Genomic DNA, 25,280 nt, shown 5'->3' with positions numbered 1-25,280 from the left:
ACAACTCCTACGATGATAATTGATATCGCAAAGGCATTGGTATTTATGTGGTTCAAACATAGGAGTAACGGTGGTACTAACAATTTCAATTGGACTAAATGGTGCATTAATCCCTTTGTGGGTTCAGTTTTCAACTTAGAGTTTAATTTGTTTATATTGAACTCTGTAAGGAGGTCTTTTGTATTATTTATTTGTAAATTTAACTGTCTCTGTTTCCCTCCTCTTGCATAGATACATGCCAGAGGTTTGGGTTCTTCTTCTTTCTTATTCTTAATAAAATTTGTCGGTTAAAAAAAAGCAGTATTGGTATTTCGCATAAACGAGGATGGTACTCAATAGTCAAGTAGTTAATGGAGGACATGCTATATATATGGTCAATTTCAGAAATTCGAATTTTACACCGAGTTATATGTGAAAGAGACGACACATCTTTTGGGACTGGGGCAAGGAGAGCCATGGTCCTCTAGATTTTGGAAATTTTACATATATTATATATCTATTTTAGTTTGTGAAAGGCTGAAAAGCATTCCTTCCAAGTCCATTCGATTTTATAAACTAAACCGTATATATATATATATATATATATATATATATATATATATATATATATATATATATATATGATTTAGTTATGAAAAATCACTAGGAAGACAAACTAACTAATCAATTGTGATCGTTGTAAATCATAATGATCAATGGTCAATTGAATGGATGTACACTTGTATATTGAATGCACATACACTGAATTATACCGTAAAATATACTACTTTTTTAAGCCATGTTTTTTTTATCAACCCCCCCCCCCCCCCCCCTCTAATATATCGTTGTTCACGATTTTTCGTTATATTTCCATAGAGATCTATATTAATATATAAAAAATAAATATTTTTTTTCGAAAAAAAGCCCACTTCATTTTGTTGATTTTTTTTTCAATATTTTAGTTTAATTTTATCCTAAAAAAACTAATTATACCAAAAATATCAAAATTTTATCCTCTATTAATAAACATCAACATTAATTTACAAAAAAAAAAAAAAAAAAAAAAGCTCGATAAGTTCGGATTCTCACTGTGAATCTAAATAGTAAATTCAACTTTAATATTCAAAATGTTAATTTGATTTAGTATTTCAACTATTTAATCATTCACAAATTAAATGCAATTTATATATTAATCGAAATATATTTCTAATTAGTTTTATAATATTTTAACGTTTTGATTACATGTAAATTGGATTTGTAAAATCGACAAATAGATTTAATCACATTGTGAATCTGAACTGTATATATAATTTAATTTTCAGAATTCACAATGTGGATTTGACTTACTCTTATTCACTCTGTGAATTTGAGCAGATTTACATCTAAGCTAAAATTTTGATTTTTTTTTAAAAATCAATATGAATCTATATTTAAAAAGTACCAAAAAATATGAATTTTAATATATTTATTAATTTTTTTTGATAAAAAATAGACCTTAAGTTTTCAAAAAAACAAGTAAAATGAAATGGGTTTTTTTGAAAAAAAAGAAGTTCCTTTTTTATATATCAATATAAATCTCTATGGATAAAGAACGAAAAATCATGAACAACAGTATATTCAGTTTTTTTTTCAATATAAAAATTGCCTAAAAAAATTTAACTAAAAAAAAGTAAATTTTGTTATCATTCGGTGCATTTACCTCCATTATAAAAGTCTATAACTCTTTATTTTGCTATCAATCGCTTTAAATTTTGATTTTTTGGATTGGTTCCTTGATTAATAAGGGTTGTTTATATATATATATATATATATATATATATATATATATATATATATATATATATATATATATATATATATATATGGATCGAAATAATTTAGGAAACTATGTAATATTATTAAGTTGTAATTGAACCGAACAAATACAAACAATGGTTTGTTCGTATTCGTTCGTTTAAGTTAGTTGAACAAAGGAACAAATACTAATGGATAAACAAATAAGTTTTATTGTTTATATTTATTTGTTTAACAAATAAAATCGTTTATGTTCGTAGACATTCTAAACGAACATAAATGATCATACATAAACAAACACAACTAAAGATAAATGAGCATAAAACAAATATATAATATAGTAATGTAATAAAAACAAATTGAACATAAAAAAAACTTAAACAAACGAATGTTCATGAATATAACCGAATGAATGAGACTATTGATCATGTTCTTTTCTTAGTTAAACAAACTAGAATGTGTGTTAATCTTCGTAAATCATTAAATGACAAATATAATTGAACTTTCCGCCGAACGATTATGGAATGGTTCGTTGAACGCTCAATTAATTTATAGCCCTAAACATTATTAAAAAAAACATTAATATAATATATAACTTTTTAAACTTCGTCTTCGGACTGCTCGTGTAACACCCGTAGTTTCTAAATATTTTAAAATACCAGGGTTGAACATTTTTCACAACATTAAGCCATGATCTGAATATGGGTTTACAAAAACTTTCAAATATCTATCAGGGTATATAAAACCTTGGTGTTACAAAACTGATATTACAACCACAATAATGGGAAAACTATATAACCCAAATATTATAACACCAGTGTTTTTCACAACCATAATTCACTACGGTTATGCAAATAGCAATAATGATCAAATAACATTTTATTAAAACTTTTCGTAAACCTAAATCAGAGTTTAAGATGTTACATCAATATGTCACAATGACTTTACAAAGTCTTCCATAACCATCACTATTCTTTACAACTTTCAAGATTTCATTACCCTGAAAATCCATTTCAATCTTTAAGACTTCATCATGTCAAAAAGGTCGAACACGTTGAATTTGTTTCCTGATATAAGCTTTGTAGACAGACTGCGTATACATAAATTTGTAATTATGTTTCTCGCAGGAAACTTTTAACGATGTTTCTAAAGGAAACCTTTAAAGATATTCCATTCATGGAACCATTAATACTATTTCCCAAAGGAAACCTTTAATGATGTTTCGAAAAAGGAAACATTTAATGATATTCCACTTAGGGAACCTTTAACAATGTTTTCCGTACCGTTAACTATGTTTCTTGAACGAAACCTTAGACGATGTTCCACTCAAGGAACTTTTAATAGTGTTTCCCAAAGGAAACTTCTAATGATATTTCTCAAAGGAAACCTTTAACGATGTTCCACTCAAAAAACCTTTAACAATGTTTCCTGAAGGAAGCCTTAACAATGTTTCCTGAAGGAAGCCTCTAACAATGTTTCTGGAAGGAAACCTTTAATGATACTTCCTGAAGAAAACCTTTAATGATATTCCATTCAGGGAACCTTTATTAATGTTTCTGGTAGGAAACCTTAATGATGTTCAACTTAGGTAACATTTAACCATGTTTCCTAAAGAAAACCTTTACAATGTTCCAATTAGGGAACCTTTAACTATGTTCCCCGCAGGAAACCTTTAATGATGTTTCTTGAAGGAAATATTTAACGATGTTTCTCGAAGGAAATCTCTAAAAAATTTCCACTCTAGGAACCTTTAACAATGTTTTATGAATGAAACTTTTAACGATGTTCTACTCAAGGAACTGTTAACAATGTTTCCTAGAGGAACCTTTAACGATGTTTCCCGAAGGAACCCTTTGACAATGTTCAACTCAGGGAAACTATAATAATGATTCCTAAAGATAACCTTTAGTGATGTTACACTCAGGAAACCTTTAACAATGTTTTCCTAAGGAAACCTTTACACCTAGTTCCTGAGTTTCAGCAAAGAATAGAAGAGAAAAGAAAAGAAGATAAAGGAAAGGAAAAGAAATTTGTCTTTCGTGTTCCCGAGTTGGAGATAAGTGAAAGGAAAATTAAACATTTTGTTCTTTCTCTGCAATCCTTCCAAATCAGAACAAAAGTTAGGAGGGAAAGTGATCAGTCCATTTCCTTCCACTTCTTTCCTTTAATGAAATTCTAGAACAACAATTTCTTTTACTTTCTTAGCACTACCATCCATTTCCATTAGTTGAACTCGAGAATAGGGCCGATGTTTCCCAAAGGAAAACTTTAAGGATATTTCCTGAAGTACCCCTTTAACGATGTTTCCTGTAGGAATCCTTTAACGATGTTTCATGTAGGAACCTTTAATAGTGTTTCCCAAAGGAAACATTTAACGTTCGGGGAGTTCATTACACCCTCCCCGAGAACTACTATCTATGGCAAATCCATCCCAATAGTTGTTACTAGAATGCCCTCTTTTTCATCTCCCAAAAAATTCTCTAATTTATTTCACAAACACACACATACATTGTAACATCCTAAAAATAAAGGTAAAATTTTTCATTTTTAATACCAATCCAAAACCATAAGTGTTTACAAAACATAATTTCCAAAAGTCATAACCATTAATCAGAGTATCCCAAAACTATAATCTCAATAAAATCCAGGATGATATATACGGTCAAGATTTCGCCTCACCCTTATCCCATGAAGTACCCGAAACCACAATTTCAAATTGTAAGTCAGCTTACTGAGTTCCCCCAAAATATCACACACAACCAAATAGATATCAGCATATATATATATATATATATATATATATATATATATATATATATATATATATATATATATATATATATATATATATATATATATATGAGCCTTTAGCATGGCTGGAATGCCTAGTAGGGCCGACATCTTATCTGGACCACTCTACGAGCCTTCGTGATGATTGGACCACCTTGTAGGGCCTACAACCTGTCCAAACTACTCTCCGGGCCTTCGGCCTGACTGGACCGCCTCGTAGGGCCTACAGTCTATCTGGACTGCCCTGGGTATCATGGCCATCAGCACAAGGCAGGATCACCTCAACCCAAAAAACCATAACACGCCAACATATGCAATAATAATCAATAACAACCAAGCACGGGTAATCATACAGATCTACCAATCTAGCACATATCCAGTGAATATAGTTAATCATACAGATCTACCAGTGTAACACATATCCAGCAAACACAGGAAATCATACAAATCTACAAGTCTATCATATAACAAGCATAACATCATCTAATATACCATGATACATAAATTAGTGGGCCGACATTGGTGCCTTTGACCCATAAATACAGTGAGGATAAATCACCTGAAGCTACAAACACAAGATAAAATCATTGAAGTGACTAAGATGGATTCCCAACTATTTACACACCTATAAGCATATTTATAGTCTTTCTTTAACTTACACTTCAAGAATTACTTAATAATATTCCATAATATACTTTTTATTCGTGTCTATTATTACATCGATAACGATCACCCCTGAAGTCATTCTCATTAAAGTGGTATATTTAACTTATGACCTATCTATAAAATGCCATCTCTTCAAACAAATTATATTTAAATGTTATTTTTAATAATACCCAATTGGTATCCTGCAATTAAGACCTTAACCCATACATCATAATTAATCCATTTAATTATTATTAGTAGCATTGCCATATAAAAAGCTAGACCAAATCATCCTTACATCAAACTATGAAATCGTAACTAATCATTAGAATTTAATGATGGATTAGGTGTCTAAGCTCATAACTAAAAAATGGTATAAATTTGAATTGATAGTAGCACAATCCTTTTGGGTTGCCATCGAATCTAGTAATTGAATAGGATAACTTTTATAGAGAGAGACTGATTTGTTAATTTATCATATGGTTAGTAAATTAATTACAAATCAAAATAAATGATTTGTTAATATATTATAAGAATAATATATTAATTAGAAATAGTAATATTTAATTATGAATTAACCAGAAATTAATTGGAATATTTTTAGGATTAATTGGATTAATTAAAAGTACATGGGTTAAAGTGTAATTGTTCAATAGTTGAACAAGAGGTATTCTAGAACCATCCTAGAGCCTTGGAGGGTTTTAGGAGGATCCAAAAGATCTAGAATTATCCTTGGAGGATAATTAGGAAGCCAAATAATTAACAAAATTTAAGATAATGTTATTTTATTGTTTCGGGACTTATCTAGGGTTTTCTTGTTACACTATAAAAGGACCCTTAGCCTCATAATTTCGACCAGTTAGTCTTTTAGAGGGTTAGGCTAAAATTTTGACATATCCTCTCTCTTTAAGTCATACACACACATATACACACACACATACACACACACACGCACACACACACACACACACACACTCTCTCTCTCTCTCTCTCTCTCTCTTCAAGCTCCTTGGTTGTTAGGGTTTAGGTGTGAACCATTAGAGGCACGGCGCTTGTGATGCTTGCTTCCAAGAGTTTTTCAAGAAGGTTTTGATTAGTTATTTGACAAAACTGCAAAAATTGTTCCTTGTGGTTTGCCAAAAACTTTGGATGGGGTCTGAAAATTTTTTAACATGCATGGAAGGTCCAAAATCAAGAATTTTTTTTTTGTTTTGGTCCCTAAAATTTTGAAAGGACTATTTTGCCCTTATTACTTATTTTCTACATTTTCTTTATTTGTTTTAATTGTTTTATAATTAAAAAAAGCAAAAGAAAAGAAACATAGAAGGACAGGTCCACCCCAACTAATTTCTATATCTTTCTCTCTCTCTCTTTCTCTCTCTTCTCTCTCTTCTCTCTCTCTCTCTCTCTCTCTCTCTCTCTCTCTCTTCCCCATTCTTTCTAAATTTTGCTCCTCTGAATCCTAATCGGGAACATGATACCTAAATTTAAAAAACTTATAATCTGGTTTAAGATAAAATCTAATATCAAAATTTGACATGGATAAACGAATAAATGTCTGTTTCATTAATTCAGAAATGGCTCAATTAGGTTAAAGCTCATTGTTCTTCTTCTACAAAACCCCCCAAAAGATAGCAGATTTTTCCTCAATCTTCTTGTCAAATGAACACTGCATGAATAATCAGGTTGTTTAGCAACGCCACCATTGAACGTCAAACACATCCCAATCGCGATAATATTGTTCTGAAAATGATAGTTTCATACAATTTTTAAAATCAGGTAATAACAAACAAGAAATTAAGCTAAAAATCGATGCAGATGAAGAAATTTGAAAATTGAGAAGAAATTATTTGATAGAAAGGTAGTGATTTCATTTATTGTTCCGAATTAAAGATGAAACTAACCTCCGAAATGGGACTATGAGATTGATCGAACAAGTTAGAAGGAAGTGAACCAGGTGTATGAGCATGCTAATTCAATTTGCCTTTAACCCTCGTTATCTTTAAATTCTATGTAGATAATTTTGATGGGTTTTAAGCACTACATCACTCCTATTGTGTACATGCAAACCCTAAAGCTTTTGGATCTAGTTTATCTAATGAACATGAAATAATCATCCAAGATTATAAACCCTAGATCTAGCATACAATAAATGATTTCACATATGAATTACAGTTTAGATCTTACCTCACAATGGTTACAAGAGTTCCTTGATCTTCAAGAAACTTAGTGTCACAAGTGACACACCTCTAATGGCTTACAAACACCAAGAATAAGACAATGACTTATGAGAAAGAGAAGGTGGCACCAAATTCGTCCAAGAACCCTTGGGGATCAGTTCACCAAGTTTTTGGGGCTTTAGGGGTTCCTTATATAGTGAGGCTATTAGGGTTTTGAACTAGGAAACCCTAATCTGACTGCTTAGACTCTAAGTAGCCCATGGAATAACTCCTTAGAAGCCTTGGACGATTTCTCTTGGGTTTCCCCATAGATTTCATCCACTCCAACTTCTATGGAGTCCATTAGCCTAATATTCAACTATCAAACAACTGATAGTTCTAGTCCCTTTTATTTAATTAATGTCTTTTAGTCACAAAACTAATTTTTAATTAATTCTAGACTAATAATAATTAAACAATATGATTTCTCCTTTAGTATATTATCCTAATAATATATTAATAAACCATAATTAACCTCTCTCCTCATAAATCATCCTATCAAGTTGCTTTGGTGAAGGGAACCCAAAAGGACCATGCACAACCGGGTCAAGTACATACCAAATATAGTTACGGGCTTAGACACTAATCCAACAGTCTCCCACTTGGATAAGTCTAGTAACTATAATGTAAGTACAATCCGATTAGCAATCGTAGCTACTCAAAGACGTTGTCGAACTCTGATCTTATCGGCAACCTATCCTTTAGATAAGGGATCATATATTCCTCCATTGTAGATATTGTATAGACATGAGACATGTATTATAATCATTCTCTCAGTCTTTGTGTTGTTTCCCGATTTCTGATTTACGATGACTGAAAACAGACTACAATTGAACACATCAACTTAGTCCCGGCTTGGCCAAGTGCTTAGGGTGTCATAACTAAATCATCGAGGGGCCCACATATATCACTTTTATCCCACTTTGGGTAAAAGGAACGGATAAACTTCGACTCAAATACTCGCTTGTACCTACTCATCAAATCACACACAACAATATGTTTTATAACACCAAGTTACTGGTGCGTTTACATATTATCAATGTGCAACCGACTTGCAGAATACAACTCACACATCTTGGTTTTAAGAATATAAGATATTATCATCGCACCAATCACTCATGATAAAATCCATGAAGCGATCCAAGTAAGCGTGGGTTTAATCCAATACTCTAATCTTATAGCAGCACTCATGAACTCTGCAACAAACTTGTGATATGTCTAAACAATTTAGACAATCTACAGACGAATTCATGACATTTTTCTTTCATACTTACTTCCAAAGTATGAGCGACTGTGGAGGGTTTGAATAATCTTATTTTTCGGGAAGTCAAAACATGCAAAGTGAAACACAAGAATAATACTAATCCTATATGGCCCCAAACCTTTGAGCATAAATAAAACATATTTATTTAATCACCATATTGATTACTCATTGTTTGTTGTTTCGGGTAATCAACTTCTTACTTGAATTATAACAACTGTTGTCCCATGCACCAAGCTTGCACACTATGTTTACCTATGGTCGTTACTTTGTGAAATAGATCAAATGAACACATTTCCAATGATACTCATTTCACAATTCCTAATCCTAATCATTAGTGTAAGAATAGAAAATTCTCGCCACTACTAGAATGTGTTAGATTCTAACATTTTATGCAACGGTCCTTTCGTAATGTCACAACGCCAAAGTCACCAAGACTTTGACAAAGAAATTACAAAGTACTCTATTGGAGATTGTTATAAGATAATCCCATAGATGTGAAGTTTTACATTCAAAGTACATTCCTTTGAACATCGTTCTTGCATAAAAGTTTCTAATCTAGACATAAATTCTTAATGTCCAACTTCAAATCAGGAAACATTTCCATATTTGCCATATGACAACTCATTGTAAATAGAATCTTATCTATTCATAATAATGTCAATGTGGTCCGTCTAATACTATAATTCCAATTGTCCACAAGCGACCAATCCTGATTGTTCTTGACAGTTGTTTAATTATTTTAGTCAAATCCGGTTCTAGTCCTTTTTCCCTCTTAATGCCCAAGGCATTTGGAAAATTTTAGAACGGTCAAATATTACAGCATATGCAATCGATCCTATACCAGAAGCATATCGGACACGATTCATAATGTCTTACATAAAGGCATGATACTTTATCAGCCATTTTCCATAATATATCTATTTGCCACGTTCTCATAATTCAAACTATGATGAGGGATGCCGTAATTATAATCAAATTTTGAGACACATTTAATATATCCTTGACTAAATTTGATTAAAATTTCTCGATCTAAGCTTTTAGATTGGAAACAAAGTATAACACTCTCTCCCTTAGTTATAGCAAAATAACTTGTCAACCCCTGCAACTTTGCAAAGTGAAACCTTTGTTTTCTATAATTAATATTGCCAACTTGCAACAGTTAAAATATTAATCATGCTCCCACTAACATGATGATTATATCCATTCCAGTATAACATTTATGCTCCCACTAGCTTTGACATGTATTCAAAAATCAGCTAAACTTCTAGAAAACAATATTTATTGACTTCCAAAGTTCATCTTTTCTAACACGATATGCTTCGATAAGCCTTTATCTAAGCTTCTCAAACTCATACACTTTTCCTTGGATAGCTCACATTTGTGTATGAACTAATTCAGAACTTATATTACTAAGTCCCAAATGTTCAGACTAATCACCAAATCTCACAATTCGAACTATGAAGAGAGATGTCGTAATCATAATCAAATTTGAGAATGCAATTTACATAATCTCTATCTCCTTAAAATCTCTCTCAGTTAAAGCGTTTCCTCACAATCATTTTCATGAAGGAGAGAAACCTTATGACACTTAGATTTTATGGTGTATGTGTTCCTATCCATGTGAATTTGTCATAGCCATAATCGTAAGATGATGTTCGTGACAAATCTAAACTCATATGGACAGAACTTGTTCACACTTGATATCTTGCCATCAAAGGTCCCACCATTGCTTCCAAGTTATTTAGCAGCTCACCTATAATAGTCGATGTACTTTCATTAAACAAGGTGCTTGCCTTTATGCAGTCTATTGAGAACTCGTAGAACTCATATGCATAATCAACTCAACTAGATTGGTACATAAATAAGAATATGTCAACACGATAGGTTACAAACCTCAAGTCGTGTGTGAGTGTTCAATAATAGGTTTACTCTTGATTAGTTCTTGTAACTTTTTCAAGATCTTTAACAATCCCACTGACCTCTTGACATATAAGATTCTATTTTCAAGAAACTTTACTTGACAAAAAAACATTCAAGAGTTAGTGCAGATTCTTATCAAGACAAACACTACATGTAATCGGTATTAGTTGGTCTTTGTCTTATCCAAGACATCACAGTTTACCAATTTCACACGTGCAAGAGTAAGAAAACCAATTTTCTACTTCACATTTGAAGAGTGTGTTAGAATTTCTTAAGATGTGTCACTTGAGTCACAATATTAGAGTATGTCTGTAAGACTTGATTTTGGAACAAAGTATAACTTATCCTTCAGATTTAATCATTTCAACAATTTCCAATTCCTCTTCTTAGCCATACTAGTGCACTAAGGTGTTCTTAGAGGATTAATTGTGATATGGTTTCATAATCAACAAGATGATCATAAAACATGATACAAAAGTACTCTTAATGATTCAGAATTACACTTAATCATGTAAGCATAACCACATTTACTAGAATTTTAGTAAATCATGATGAATAATCTTATTGTTCTTTATGGTGGACTTGACCAATGCGCAACATTGTGAACTCGATCTCCTTGTACTTCACTTGACTCTTTGTCAAGGAATTAGCCTTAAATTTTTTAAGTACAAAGATTTCCATACATCACACGACTCAAATCATATGATTCCAAGCTTCTGTCCAATCAAAACTTGGTGTAAGGTCCTTAAACGGATCTTACCAGTGATCAAACAAACACATAATTGATTTAAACAAGAGTAGGAGTAGAAACATAATTAAAACAAGCTTGCACACACTTATATTACATAAAACGTCTGGTACAACTTGCTCTTTAAGACCGTGAACTCTTGTGGCATCAACAATTATTAATGACCTACATAACCCCTATATATAGTGGACTTGGGCCGGACACTAGGTTTACGGCCGTAAACTCACCACTTGGCCGTAAACTCACAAACAACCAACCAAAACCTCATAAAGACTCAAAAGAACTTATTACAATGAAAGCCTAGACGAAACCACTAACTAGACCCTTCAATCTCCCCCTTGGTTTGGTGCTAGCTTGGATTTAATCTTTGTCGACCACCATCACATCTGCCTGCCCCATTGCTCTGTTCCACATACATTTATTGATGATTTCGGCAACCATAGACGTCTATGCTTTCGCTGCTTGCTCAAAAATCTCCTCAACAACTTTTATTTGATGATGAATCAGATGATGAATATCCCACTTCCTGAACTGGAACAAATCTCTTCGATCATAAAGATGGATACATCCATCTTTAAGTTTGATAACAGTAGAAGTTGTAGTCTCGTCGAAAACCCAGTAAAGCATGGAGCTTAGGGATCCATCTTGATAACTTTGAAGAACATGGATTTGTTTAACCTGATTGGTTGCAGTCCATATCACCACTTGAAGTGGATGACCAGTCTTGGGATCTATTACATCTGGATAATGCTTGATAATAGACTCAACAATCTTCATCAAAGGAAAACCCCTTTTCACCTGGTCTTCTAGGAAGTGTTTGAATTGGGTTGCCTTTGGATTATTCGAGGGATTCGCAAAACGAGATTGTGATAACTGTAATAGATCCACCCTAGTCCACGAATCGAAATCATGACAATCTTGTTGGGTTATGAGCATTCTAACACTCCTAAGTGTACATGCAACCCTAAATACCTTGGATTTATGTTTTCTCTATTATACATGCAAATATCAACTTTCCAAGGTATTGTTCTATTCTAGCATACTAAACTTTGAATAACACAAGTTAGAATAACATACCTTTTGTTAGTGCTTGTCTTCATGAAGCTTGAGTGCCTAGTGCCCCAAGTGTGACACCTCAAATGGTTCACACAACACCAAATACACTTGGAATAACTTGAGAGAATTCTACACTTTATGAAAATCGGCTAGCCCTTTCTTACTCTCACTAGTGGCCGATTTTGATCAAGAATAAGATGTTTATATAGTTATACAATTAGGGTAAACCCTAATTGTCATGACTTTCCATTTCCTTGGATCCATGGGTTCAAATACACCATGGAGCATCCATGGAGCATCATATGGGTTTTGGACCAAATAGATAATCCATGGAGCATTAGCCCACTATATAAGTATGGATGATTTGCACAATCAATCCATATATTTAATTAGTCTTCTTTTGATCACTTAATTAATCCTAGATTAATTCTTGATCAATAATAATTAAATAATCTTATTATTCTTATTATTAATATACTAGAACTTATAATATATTAATAACCATAAGTGTCTTATTTCTCTCATTATAGTTTATCCAAGTGCATGATGCCATGCAACCCAAATGGACCATGCCGGGTCGGGTCAAGTCTTACCAATTATAGTTATGGACTTAGACATTAATCCAACAGTCTCCCACTTGGATAAGTCTAAAACTATTATTGCGTATGACTTCAGGAACCAACTGGCAATCGTAGCTCTCAAACGCTTCTGTCAAACTTTGACCTTGTAGATGAACTCTGAACTTTGTCAATGACTTGTACATTAGATAAGGGATCATATATTCCTCCATTCTAGATATCATATGGACTGAGACATGGATTATAATCATTCTCTCTGTCCATTTGTTGTTGCCCGATTTCCGATTTATGACGACTGACTAATTGAACAAATCAAATCAGTCCTGGCCCGGCCGAGCACTTCCATTTGTCATCATCAAATCATCGAGGGGCCCACAGATATCACTTTTATACCGAAGGTAAAAGGAATGGATAAACTTCGACTCATATGGCTTGTTCTACTACTTGTTGAATCATACACAAAGGCACGTTTTATAGCACAGAGTTACCAAATGCGTTTTCGTGCAATCAATGTACAACCAACTCATAGTAACAACTCATATCTCTAGGTTTAAAGAATATAAGATATTATCGTCTCATGATCACTCGTGATAAAACCCATGAAGTGATTCCAATGAGCGCGGGTTGAATCCAATACTTAGAACTTATGAGCACTCATGAGTGTTGTAGCCCTTTTTCCAACACCTTAGACCTCTACAAGCCAACCCATGACAGTCTTAATTCATATCTACTTCCAACATATGACCGACTGTGGATGGTTTGAATAACTTAGTCATTCCGGAAGAATAACCTAGTTTATTCGGGAAGTCAAAACATGCAAAGTGAAACACAATAATAATTGAATCCAATATGGTATCAAAACCTATGAACATAAATAAAACACCTTTTATTTATCACCATATGATTACACATTATTCATTGTATACTGTTTCAGCTATCAACTTTATTCTTGAATTTAAAACAATAGTTGTCCCATGCTCCAAGCATGTACACTATGTTTTTCTAAACACTAGTCATGCCATACACCAAGTATGCATACTTATGTTTGACTATGATCTTTACTTTGTGAACTAGATCAATCGAACATAACTTCAATGATTCTCTTTTCACACTCCCAAATCCTTACTGCAAATGCAAGAATTCCAAATTCATGCCATTTACTGAAATCTGTTAGATTCTAAACTTATATGCATTGTTCCTCTTGTAATGATTATGCACAAATTCACAAAGACTTGGCAACAATCATTACAGAGTAATCCAAAGGAGATCAACTCCTTGGAAACATCCTTCTTGCATTAAGTTTCCTTAATCTTACACAGGTTGAAATTTCTGACTTTGAAACATCTCCAGATTCATTTTGACTATCACTTCTGAATAAGAGTTGCCTCCTTACAGATTATGTCAATATGGTCCTTCCAGAATTATCACTATACTTCCAACTGTCCTTGAGCAACCAATCTTTGGTAAACCTTAGATTGTCCTCGACAATTGTTTAATCCTTTTAGTCATATCCAGTTCTAAACCTTTTCCCTTCTTAATGCCCCAGGCATTTGGAAACTTTTAGAAAGGATAAATATAGCACATGTAATCGATCCTATATCTGAAGCATATGGGACACGATTCATGATGTCTCACATAAAGACTAAACCATTCTTTTGCTATAACATTTCCATTTCTATTTGCCAAGTTCTCATAATTCAGATTATGAAAAGGGATGCCGTAATCATAATCGAATTTAAGAACGCAAATAATGGACCCATATACAGAATTTCCTTATGTTGAGCTATTCCAACATGAAATTCATATATATTTCCTTGACTAAATGATTAAAGCCTCACGATCTAAGCTTATAGATTTGAGATGAAGTATAATTTCCTCTCCCTTAATTATAGCAAAACAACTTTTCCCAATTGAAACATTTTGTTTTCTATAATTAACATTGCTAGCTTGCAATACTTATCATAATTATCATGCTCCCACTAACATGATGATTATTAGCATAACACTTATGCTCCCACTAGCTTTGACATGTACTCAGAAATCAACTGACTTTCTTACCAAAGTTCAGATTTCTAATACTAGATTGTTTTGATAAAACTTTATCAAAAAAATACACCTTCCCTTGGATAGCACACTTGTGTGTCTACACAATTATGAAGAGGGATGTCGTAATCATAATGGTTAGACCTTTTTGCCACTTCTCACAAGTCCAGGTTAGTGTACCAGTAAACCACACACGCTCCACTAACGACTTTGAGAATGCAAATACCACAATTGCTATCTAACTAAAATCTACTTAGTGAAAGTGTTTCCTCACCATCATTTTCATGAATCGGAGAGAAACCTTATGGCACTTAGATTTAATGGTGTATGTGTTCTTATCCATGTGAATTGTCAAAAACATGGTCATAAGATAATGACAAATCCAAACTCATATGGACTGAACTCAATCTTAATTTCTTGCCACCTGGCAGCTCAAGGGTCTGCCATTGCTTCCAAGTTGTTGTGCAACCAATTGACAACTCTAAGAACTCAACTTTAACTGGAATGGGCACAGACTATGTCAACACGATAGGTTATAAACCTCAAGGCGTGTGCTAGTGAAGAACTTCAGGTTTTATTCTTGATTAGTTCTTGAGACTTTCAAGACCTTTAAGACTCCTACTGTCTTCTTGACATATAAGACTCTCTTGTCAGATATTCGATGGATAGTGCGGATTCTTTATCAAGACCAACACTTCACATAGTTGGCCTAAGTTGGTCTTTGTTTTATCCAAAACATCACAACTTACCAATTTCAAATGTACAAGAGTAGGAAACTTTTACACTTACATTTGACAAGTGTTTTAAACCTTCTTTAAGACATGTCACTCATGTTACAATCCTAGAGTATAACTCTAAAAATTGTTTTGGAACGAAGTATGACTCATCTTCTTGATTTAACCATTTCAACAATTCAAGTTCCTCTTCTTAGTCATAAGAATGCACTAATATTTCCTTAGAGAACTAATTGTGCTATGGTTATTAAATCATTAAGATGATCACAAAAAACCGATACTAAAGTACTCTCCCATCTTTTCAGATTTGAGGAACTTTTATCCTTCTGCCTAATTTGATTCTTCTTATTCGCTCTGCCATACATTGGAACCTTTTCCAATGTCTCAGAGTTACACTTAAGCTTGTAAGTATAATCATATTTACTGAGCTTTAGTAAACTATGAAGAATAGCCTTATATCTTTTGTGGTGGACTTAATCAGTGCACATGACTATGTACTCGATCCCTTAGTCCATTACTTGACTCACACATCCATGTGAACAAATAATTAGTCTTAATTTTTCCAATACTTGAAAGTTCTCATTCATCATGCTATTCAACTTGCATGATTCCAAGTCCCGGTCCAATTGAGACTTGGGTGATGAGAATCTTTCCTTATTTGGTAAGTTTAGACATTACCACAAATGAAAGAATCAATTTCATACTTCCACTCTTGCTATTAATGGAATCATATAAGCAACAATTTTTCCCCAAATGCCATTGTAAGGATATTTTAAAATAACTAAAATCAAAAATTTCCTTTTATTTTAAAACTATGCGGAAAAACTTATCCTTACAATCCATATGAAAACTTGTTGTTATCTATTCCTAAGCAATATCTCATAACTCCTAAGAAGTAGCTCAAGAATCCGATCTTCAAACTACGCGATAGAAATCCATCTATGCGATCAGATTCAACATATTCTTTCTTTAAGTTCCTTCACTTTTCTTTGATTCTTAAAACATTACCATGTGACCCAGTCACATTATGTATCAGGAATCTCAGAATAGAAACTTAGCAGAGTTAGATAGTGGACTTTACCTGAAGTGGAGTCAAACTTATTGACTTTAACATCCTTAGGTAAACTTGGCAGCTTTGCAACCAATGCCCCTTCCTTTGGCAATATAAACATATGGACCCTTTGATAATGGTACACGAGACTATCACAGACTTAGCTTTTCTCTTTACCATTTGGTCAACCGAGTTGACTATGGCCGATCCCTTTCCATTGGGAAGAGAATGCTTTACTAGATATCCAATGTCATCATTGTCAATGTCCATTAAGTTTTAGGAAGTTGATATTAGCAAACAGATAAGATCATTAAGGGTCTTGTCATAGTCTGTTTCATAGGTGTCCCAAAGGAACTCACTATGTGACTTAGAAAGTAGTTGAACCACCAACTTTCTCAAGACTTTGACACCCAACTCTCCCGGCTTGTCAATATGTGACTACATCTCCAAGATGTGACCACACCTAGACCTTGCCTTGTCAATGGGGCTTGAGTGATCTTAAACTTTTCAAGAACTCGTGGGTTAGGGAGAATAATTGGAGGAAGAGAAAGAAGTATGATTTCCATTGGAACATCACCTTCATTTAGGAAAGCTTGTTTCAAGAGATTTGGGAAGATCATAAATGTCTAAACCAGACATGTTATGGGAAATATTCAAGATAGTTGATTTATAGTCCTTAATATGACACCCAATATGAAATATTAAGGCTAGGACCCAACAAACTCTTTTATAACTTAGAAGAGGTATGTCGTAATCCAAGCTATAAAATATTTGAAGGTAGGTGAATGACGATTCACCAATTTCCACCAAGATAAACGAAATGTATTATTAGGTTTTAATTGGTTTTGAAACTCCTAGATCTTTTGAGATTCATTGAACTGTTCAATGGCATGTTTCAATCTCGAGTGTGCCCTTCAGGTTTTGTGACTGGGATGCCGAGGATCACAAAACAAGGTGTGAAGTAACCATGCAAATTACTTGGTACCCTTAAGTGTTTACCCCTTAATCGATGTGCCGGTTAACCACACACGCTCCATCGATACTATGATAAATATTAAGTCACCCTTTACCTACCTTGTTAAGTCCAAGTTAGTGTGCTAGTTAACCACACACGCTCCACTAACGACTTAGACAAAGTGTAAAGTGTAATTTCATGGATTAGCACCTTATTCACATTTTTCCTAAGTAACTAAGATTGGGAATTATTAAGAGTTTAGTTACTTAGTATTTATCATTAATACTTTTAATGAAGGGAGAATTATAGTCCTGTCAAACCCGTTCGGCTAACGACCCTCCACCGGTCAAGCAAGTGGTGGGTGAGAGTGGACACCCATTAAGTTGCCATTTTATAGGCAACAACCTTATACCCACCTTATAGACCGGCTTCGTGAATGAGGCGTACGAGCGGTAAGACTGACTTTACTCTTATACATATATATATTATTAACTTATAATATTATAAAGTATAAGGGTTGAATTTTAACTTTTAAAATTCTAAGGGCTAACTTGGAATTAAAGTATTCATATGAGAAAACTTTACAAATTCCAAAACTTGAGGGCAAGTTTTGAAACTATTCAAAACTAATTAATTCCATAACTTATGTATTTAAAGTAGTTTTAATCCAAAAACTCTTCAAGTTCCATAACTTGAGGACAAATTATGGAAGACTTTAAATTAATAAAGAATTTACTTTTCTTTATTTTATAACTTATGGAATTAATTAAGGTTACATTTTTATTTATTTATTTAATGAAGAGACTCTTGGTCCTCCATAACTTGAGGACAAATTATGGAGTCATAACTCCAACTAATTAGAACTAGACTCTTCATTTTTGTAGCCTTTGCCAACTTTTATGAGTTTTATGAAACTTAAATGTGACTTTTCATATAACTTGAGGACAAGTTACAAAAACACATTTTAGAATCAACTCTTAGATTAATTTGGATTGAAAACACCTATTTCATTAAACTTTTCTATTAATCTAAGCAACTCATAAGAACAAGATAATTCAAATCAAACTTTTTCATGTAATTAGTCTAAACCTTAAACTAATACAAAACATGAATCTATTGACAATTATCTTTGAAATTGGATTAGCATGAACATTACCACATCAAAAACAAGTTTGTAAGTTCCAAAACCTCTTAGGGTAATGTTCCTAGTCCAATTCCAGCCAAAAGGATCGAATTTATGCTGTCTGGGGGTCCAACTTGTCGAGTGCACTAACCAACTCGGTGAGTTGGACGCTTTTTTGCCTTGGACTCGTCGAGTCCCTTCATAGACTCGGCGAGTCTGCTGGGAAGACAACATCAAAAATCGATTTTGCAGCTCCTATTGCAAGTATAACAAGAAAACAAGCCTAGGCTTTGATACCACTGTTGGGTTATGAGCATTCTAACACTCCTAAGTGTACATGCAACCCTAAATACCTTGGATCTATGTTTTCTCTATTATACATGCAAATATCAACTTTCCAAGGTATTGTTCTATTCTAGCATACTAAACTTTGAATAACACAAGTTAGAATAACATACCTTTTGTTAGTGCTTGTCTTCATGAAGCTTGAGTGCCTAGTGCCCCAAGTGTGACACCTCAAATGGTTCACACAACACCAAATACACTTGGAATAACTTGAGAGAATTCTACACTTCATGAAAATCGGCTAGCCCTTTCTTACTCTCACTAGTGGCCGATTTTGATCAAGAATGAGATGTTTATATAGTTATACAATTAGGGTAAACCCTAATTGTCATGACTTTACATTTCCTTGGATCCATGGGTTCAAATACACCATGGGGCATCCATGGAGCATCATATGGGTTTTGGCCCAACTAGATAATCCATGGAGCATTAGCCCACTATATAAGTATGGATGATTTGCACAATCAATCCATATATTTAATTAGTCTTCTTTTGATCACTTAATTAATTCTTGATCAATACTAGTTAAATAATCTTATTATTCTTATTATTAATATACTAGAACTTATAATATATTAATAACCATAAGTGTCTTATTTCTCTCATTATAGTTTATCCAAGTGCATGATGCCATGCAACCCAAATGGACGATGCCGGGTCCGGTCAAGTCTTACCAATTATAGTTATGGACTTAGACATTAATCCAACAAATCTTTGTATAGCTTAGTGTTGCCACTCTTTCTTCGTATTATCCACATGTTCATCGTATCATGAAATCCCTAAGAAATGAATCCAGACCTATCACCATACGTATCTCTAAAGCGTACGGCTTCAAGTTCTGTAACGGTGATTGTTGGTTGATCCCTATGTGCATTTTTGTCAGAACTCTTCTTAAACAAGAGTTGTCCTTTTTCAGCAGCTTGAGCTTGTCTATCATGTATAAGTGCCACAACATGGGGAACTTGAGCGGGCTCCTCATCAAAAAAATTTACAACTCGAGAAGTCTGAAAGGTTGGCATGGCAATAGGATGAGCTTGAACATGTAGATTGATCATGTACTCGTCCGCAGATGTTTTGTATTTGTCACCAAGATCTCATCCCAGCTTCTTTTTTCAAATCATAGTAACTGGAGGTAAGAAGATTAAAATGGGCTTGAAGATCAGAAATTTTCTTTGTCTTTATCGCTCGATCTTCCTGAAGATCAGATACTTGAGATTTCAGTTTGGCATTCTCATTCACCAAATCATTGACTTGAATGTGAAGTTCAATGGTCCTCTGATCTAGGACATTGATCTTCTTTTGAAGCTCATCAACTGACGGATTATCTACTCCTTGGTGACCTTCTTGGAAATAAATTCCTTTGGCGCAAGAAGAGGGCTCTACACTTCCATTTTGAGCTAGATGCATAGAAAGCCTTATAGAGGCAGCAACATGATATGCCCTAGGATGAGAGAATCCTGGTGGAACGGAAGAACGACCAACTTCAAATGTAGTAGAGGGGCCTACAGAAAAAGGTTCAGTTGAAATAATTGGTGGAGTTGTAGTTGGTGTAGCTGTGAGGTCTTAAAGAAGATCAACAATAAGAGTTCCCTGCCTCGGGTCACGACTTCTCCTTTTCAATGGAGGTTGAGAGGTCGAGGTTGTTGTTCAATCACTAGAAAATGGCTCAGTTGTAGGAGCAACAACATCACTGGGACAAATCCCTGATATTGTCTCCATTGAAGTTGTAGCTTCAGCCACTGGCTTGGAAGTAGGAACATTAGATTCAAGAACGTCATCAGAAGCCCGTATCTCCGTTGCTTGAGGAGCAACATCATCGATATCGTCAAACAATGTGTTGCGATTGTCACTTGATAGAAGATCTTCATTGGTTCCAAAATTGAAAGGGACTTCATCCTTATCAAATCCTGTAAGATCAAGATCTTCATACACGTCAGTTTCAGTTGCATTCTTCGAGGATCCTTCGTTATAATCACCCTGAACTGGAACAGATGTAAGATCATGTTCCTCAGCAACAAAAACCTTTTGACCAGCTGTTTCATCTCCTTCTCCCTAGTCTGAAACTGAGATAACATCTTTAGAAACCACCTTTTCCAAAGAATCGGGCTCTAATGATAATTTGTCCGACGATCCATGAGATTCGAAACTTTCATTTAGTTCAACAAATTTGCCAAACTTTACTAGCGGATGTAGTCCTTGAAAGATAACCTTGCCTTTGCGTTTTTTCTCGATGAGCCTGACAGTATGTGGACCCAAGGACTTCATGTCTAATGTATCGCCCCCTTTAACCATGTCTGGAAATTGAATATTGATGAACAATTGAACGAACCTGGGATACATCAAGAAAGTATCCCTGGCTATAGCATTTATGCTCACCAGAAACTCATCCAGAATGAATCTTGAAAAGTTGAAGTTTATTCCACCTACCAGAGAAACAATGGCTCTGGTGTTTCTTAAAGATATCTCATCAGCACCGGATCTTCTTCCAGAAATGCAGCTCACAAAGACATGAGCCAGAAACCTCCAGTATGGTGGCAACAACTTTTTCACTGTGGGAGGAAATGTGCCTTCATATCCCATCTTTCTAATCACTTTCTGAGCGTCCTCAATTCCAATTTCGGTTGGATAGCTGGGTTGGTCATCGATCAATACTGCTTCTCTAACAAACTGTTCATTGATCACAATCTTACATCCCTTAACTACCGCATCGACAGTGACAGCTTCATCGTCATCTCTTCTCATTTTAGCGGTCCTCCAAAACTCCCTAATGACATTTTCATAAATCACAGGATTGACACTAATAGCAGATGCTAAGCAGCACTCCCTTAGCCTGTGAATCACCGATCTGAACTCTCCGTGTACTGCATGAGGATCTACGAGGACAATCGCCAAGTTATGCATATCTGCAAATTTAAAAGTTGCCATTTGATCTGCAGTAAAATAGGCCAGCTAAGAAAGCAATGATATTTGAGCAATTATTGTTTTAATTTTATTAAATCAATTTTAAATTTAGCCCAAAAAGAATAAATCATTTTGACCAAAGTCAAGTTTACGGTCAAATTGGAGTTTGTGACCATAAACCCATGGCTGTAAGCTAAGGGCAGTAAACGGAGTTTACGGCCGTAAACTCCTTGGCCGTAAGCTTGGGCCGTAAACTCCGACAGGTTATTTTTCATCGATTTTGGCCTCAAAACTCATCGATTTCGTGAAGCGAATGCATATCCTTGGTCGAAATCTTCTTACCTATGAGTTGAACGGATAATTTCAAAAAAATCGAAGAAAAAAAATTCAGGGATGAGAGAGAATTGAGAGAGTTTGCGGCCGGAAAGAGAAAAATTGAAGAAAAGTGAGTTTCCTGCGGTAAACTCGCGTTTTTATACCCTATACACTTTTACCTGTCTTCCACACAGTATAAGGTACAATCCAACTCCCAAATAATTTTCAAAAGTAAAATTTTGAGGATTAAAATTAAAAATAAAAATAAAAATTAAAATTAAAATAATTTCCAAAATTAAAATTAATAATTAAATTTTGACAATTAAAAAAATAAATAAAATAAAATTAAAATAAAATTACAAGTTAAATTTAAAATTAAAATAAAATAAACAGACTAAATTTTTCAATAATTACTGAAAATAATTTTGTTACACTGGGATCAAGGTTGTTGGACAACCCTAATCTACTTGTCGGTAACTTTATTTTCATGCCTTTGTCTGATCGATCGCCGGTATTGTGGTCCACTTAAACACAAAACATTTGTGACAAATTTGGACCTTCTAAGAGTGACACAATATTTTGAGCCCTTATTCTTAGATAAATTTCCTAGGGACCATTTAGCTGATGACAACCAGGGATATTGTTGTCCACCTAAATTGAGCAATGAGATCTACAGACAATCTGTATGTGCTCAATTTTAATTGTACTAGAACATGTTTCCCGCTTCCTGATATGCTCTGGTAATCAAGAACTTCCAGAATACTCCTTACATCGGGTAAGCAGACAATTATTAAGAGAGAAGATAGATTTAGAGTGCATATGTTATACACCCAGGTCGGATCTCTTCCAATCACGCAGAGGATGAAACATATGACTAACTAAAGTTGTAGAGGGATTGAAGAAAATAAGGGTGCATATACTGTGTACTAGGTCGTATTGTAAGTCATGCAAATGAGACAGTATATGACTAACAGATAGAAAGAATTACATAGATAGAACATGCAGAGAGATTGAGTTGCATATGTTACATTTCAGGTCAGATCTTTCGATCGCGCAGAGGATGCAACATATGACTAACAGACAGAGAGAAAGAAAATAATCTTCTATAGACCTAATTTATCGGAATTTCCCAGTCACCCCATCAAAACCGGGATTAAGGATAAAATCCCCACATTGAGGAAAAGTTAATCCACATTTCTAGATACGGGTTCTTTTAAAGTGACCAATAGATTCCCATGTATATCTTCCTGCTCAACCTATCCGACGTCGTATTATCAGGCTAAACGGATCTAACTAGGTTAATTTTATCAAATTTCCTTAAGTTCAAGTCTACCTAGTCAAGTCCATTTAAAATTTCCGTGCCTACCAGCGCATCGAACACGGAGCGTAGACACTTCAGCTTTAATCTGTTACACAGATTTAGATTGCCCTTTATCACTTGGTAATATCACTTTCCGTCACAACACCTACAAACAAGACTTTAGCAACATGGTTTTTGAATTTTTCTTATTTTTTTTATTCTTTTTGGATTTTTGATTATTTCTCCCCCTAAATTTGTGCATGGGTGAGAATGAAATAAAAATACACAAATTTAAACCAATCTAGCCAAAAATCAACTAGAAAATAAGAATTAAGAAAATGAAAATAAAAAACTTAAAATAAATAAAAAATAAAAAATAAAAAATAAAATTAATCCTCAAAATGAGTCAATTTCAAAAATCCCACAAGCACATCGAATCGAGATTTGTTAAAAGGCTTGGTGAACAGATCCGCCACATTATTAGTAGTGGGAACCTGTTCCAGCCGGACTAGTGAATGCTCATAACAATCTCTGATAAAATGAATTTTGATATGAATGTGCTTGGTTTTGGAATGTTGGACATGATTTTTATCAATTTGAATCGCGACCTCATTATCATAGTAAATAGGGGTTTCTAAATAACTCAAACCATAATCCAATAGCTGATGTTGGATCGATATAACTTGCGAGCAACAAGCAGATGCAACAACATATTTCGTTTCCGCTGTTGAGGTTGAGACAGTGTGTTGTTTCTTGCACTGCCACAACACTAGCCTATCACCAAGGTATTGACATCCTCCTGAAGTAGATTTCCTGTCAAGCTCACAGCCTCCATAATTACTGTCAGCAAAAGCATATAAATAAAATTCAGAATTCTTCGGATAGCAAAGACCCAATTTTGGATTGCCTTTGATATACCGAAAAATTCTTTTGACAACAATAAGATGTGAAAGTTTAGGATTACCTGAGAACGTGCGCATTGACAAACTGCAAACATGATGTCTTGACGGCTTGCAATAAGATACATTAACGATCCGATCATCGATATGTAGTGAGTCTAATCAACGAATTCGCCATATGTATCTGGAATCAGCAGGGGTCTTTCGGCTATCGGTGTAGATGCAGATTTTGCGTCTTGAAACCCAAACTTCTCAAGAATATCCTCCACATACTTAGCTTGATGGAGTAGGATTCCAGTTGAATTTTGCTTAACCTGAAGCGCTAGAAACATGGTCATTTCTCCCAACTCCTTGCAAAGTTGCAAACTGGTCGACCTGAAGATAATGTCGTCAACGTAGATCTGGACTAGAATCTGATCATTATCCACATGCTTGATGAATAAATTTTGATCAATAGTACCACGAGAGTAACCATGCTCGATCAAATGCTTTGTGGGATTCGCATACCATGCTTGAGGAGCTTGATGTAACCCATACAATGCCTTGTCCAACTTGTAGACTTGATTAGGAAACCTCGAGTTAATGAACCCAGGGGCTGATCAACATAGATTTCTTCCTTCA

The sequence above is a fragment of the Lactuca saligna genome, chromosome 4, assembly GCF_052625555.1.
Source record: "Lactuca saligna cultivar CGN05327 chromosome 4, ASM5262555v1, whole genome shotgun sequence".
NCBI classification, from domain to species: domain Eukaryota; kingdom Viridiplantae; phylum Streptophyta; class Magnoliopsida; order Asterales; family Asteraceae; genus Lactuca; species Lactuca saligna.
This window is presented reverse-complemented; position numbering follows the sequence as displayed.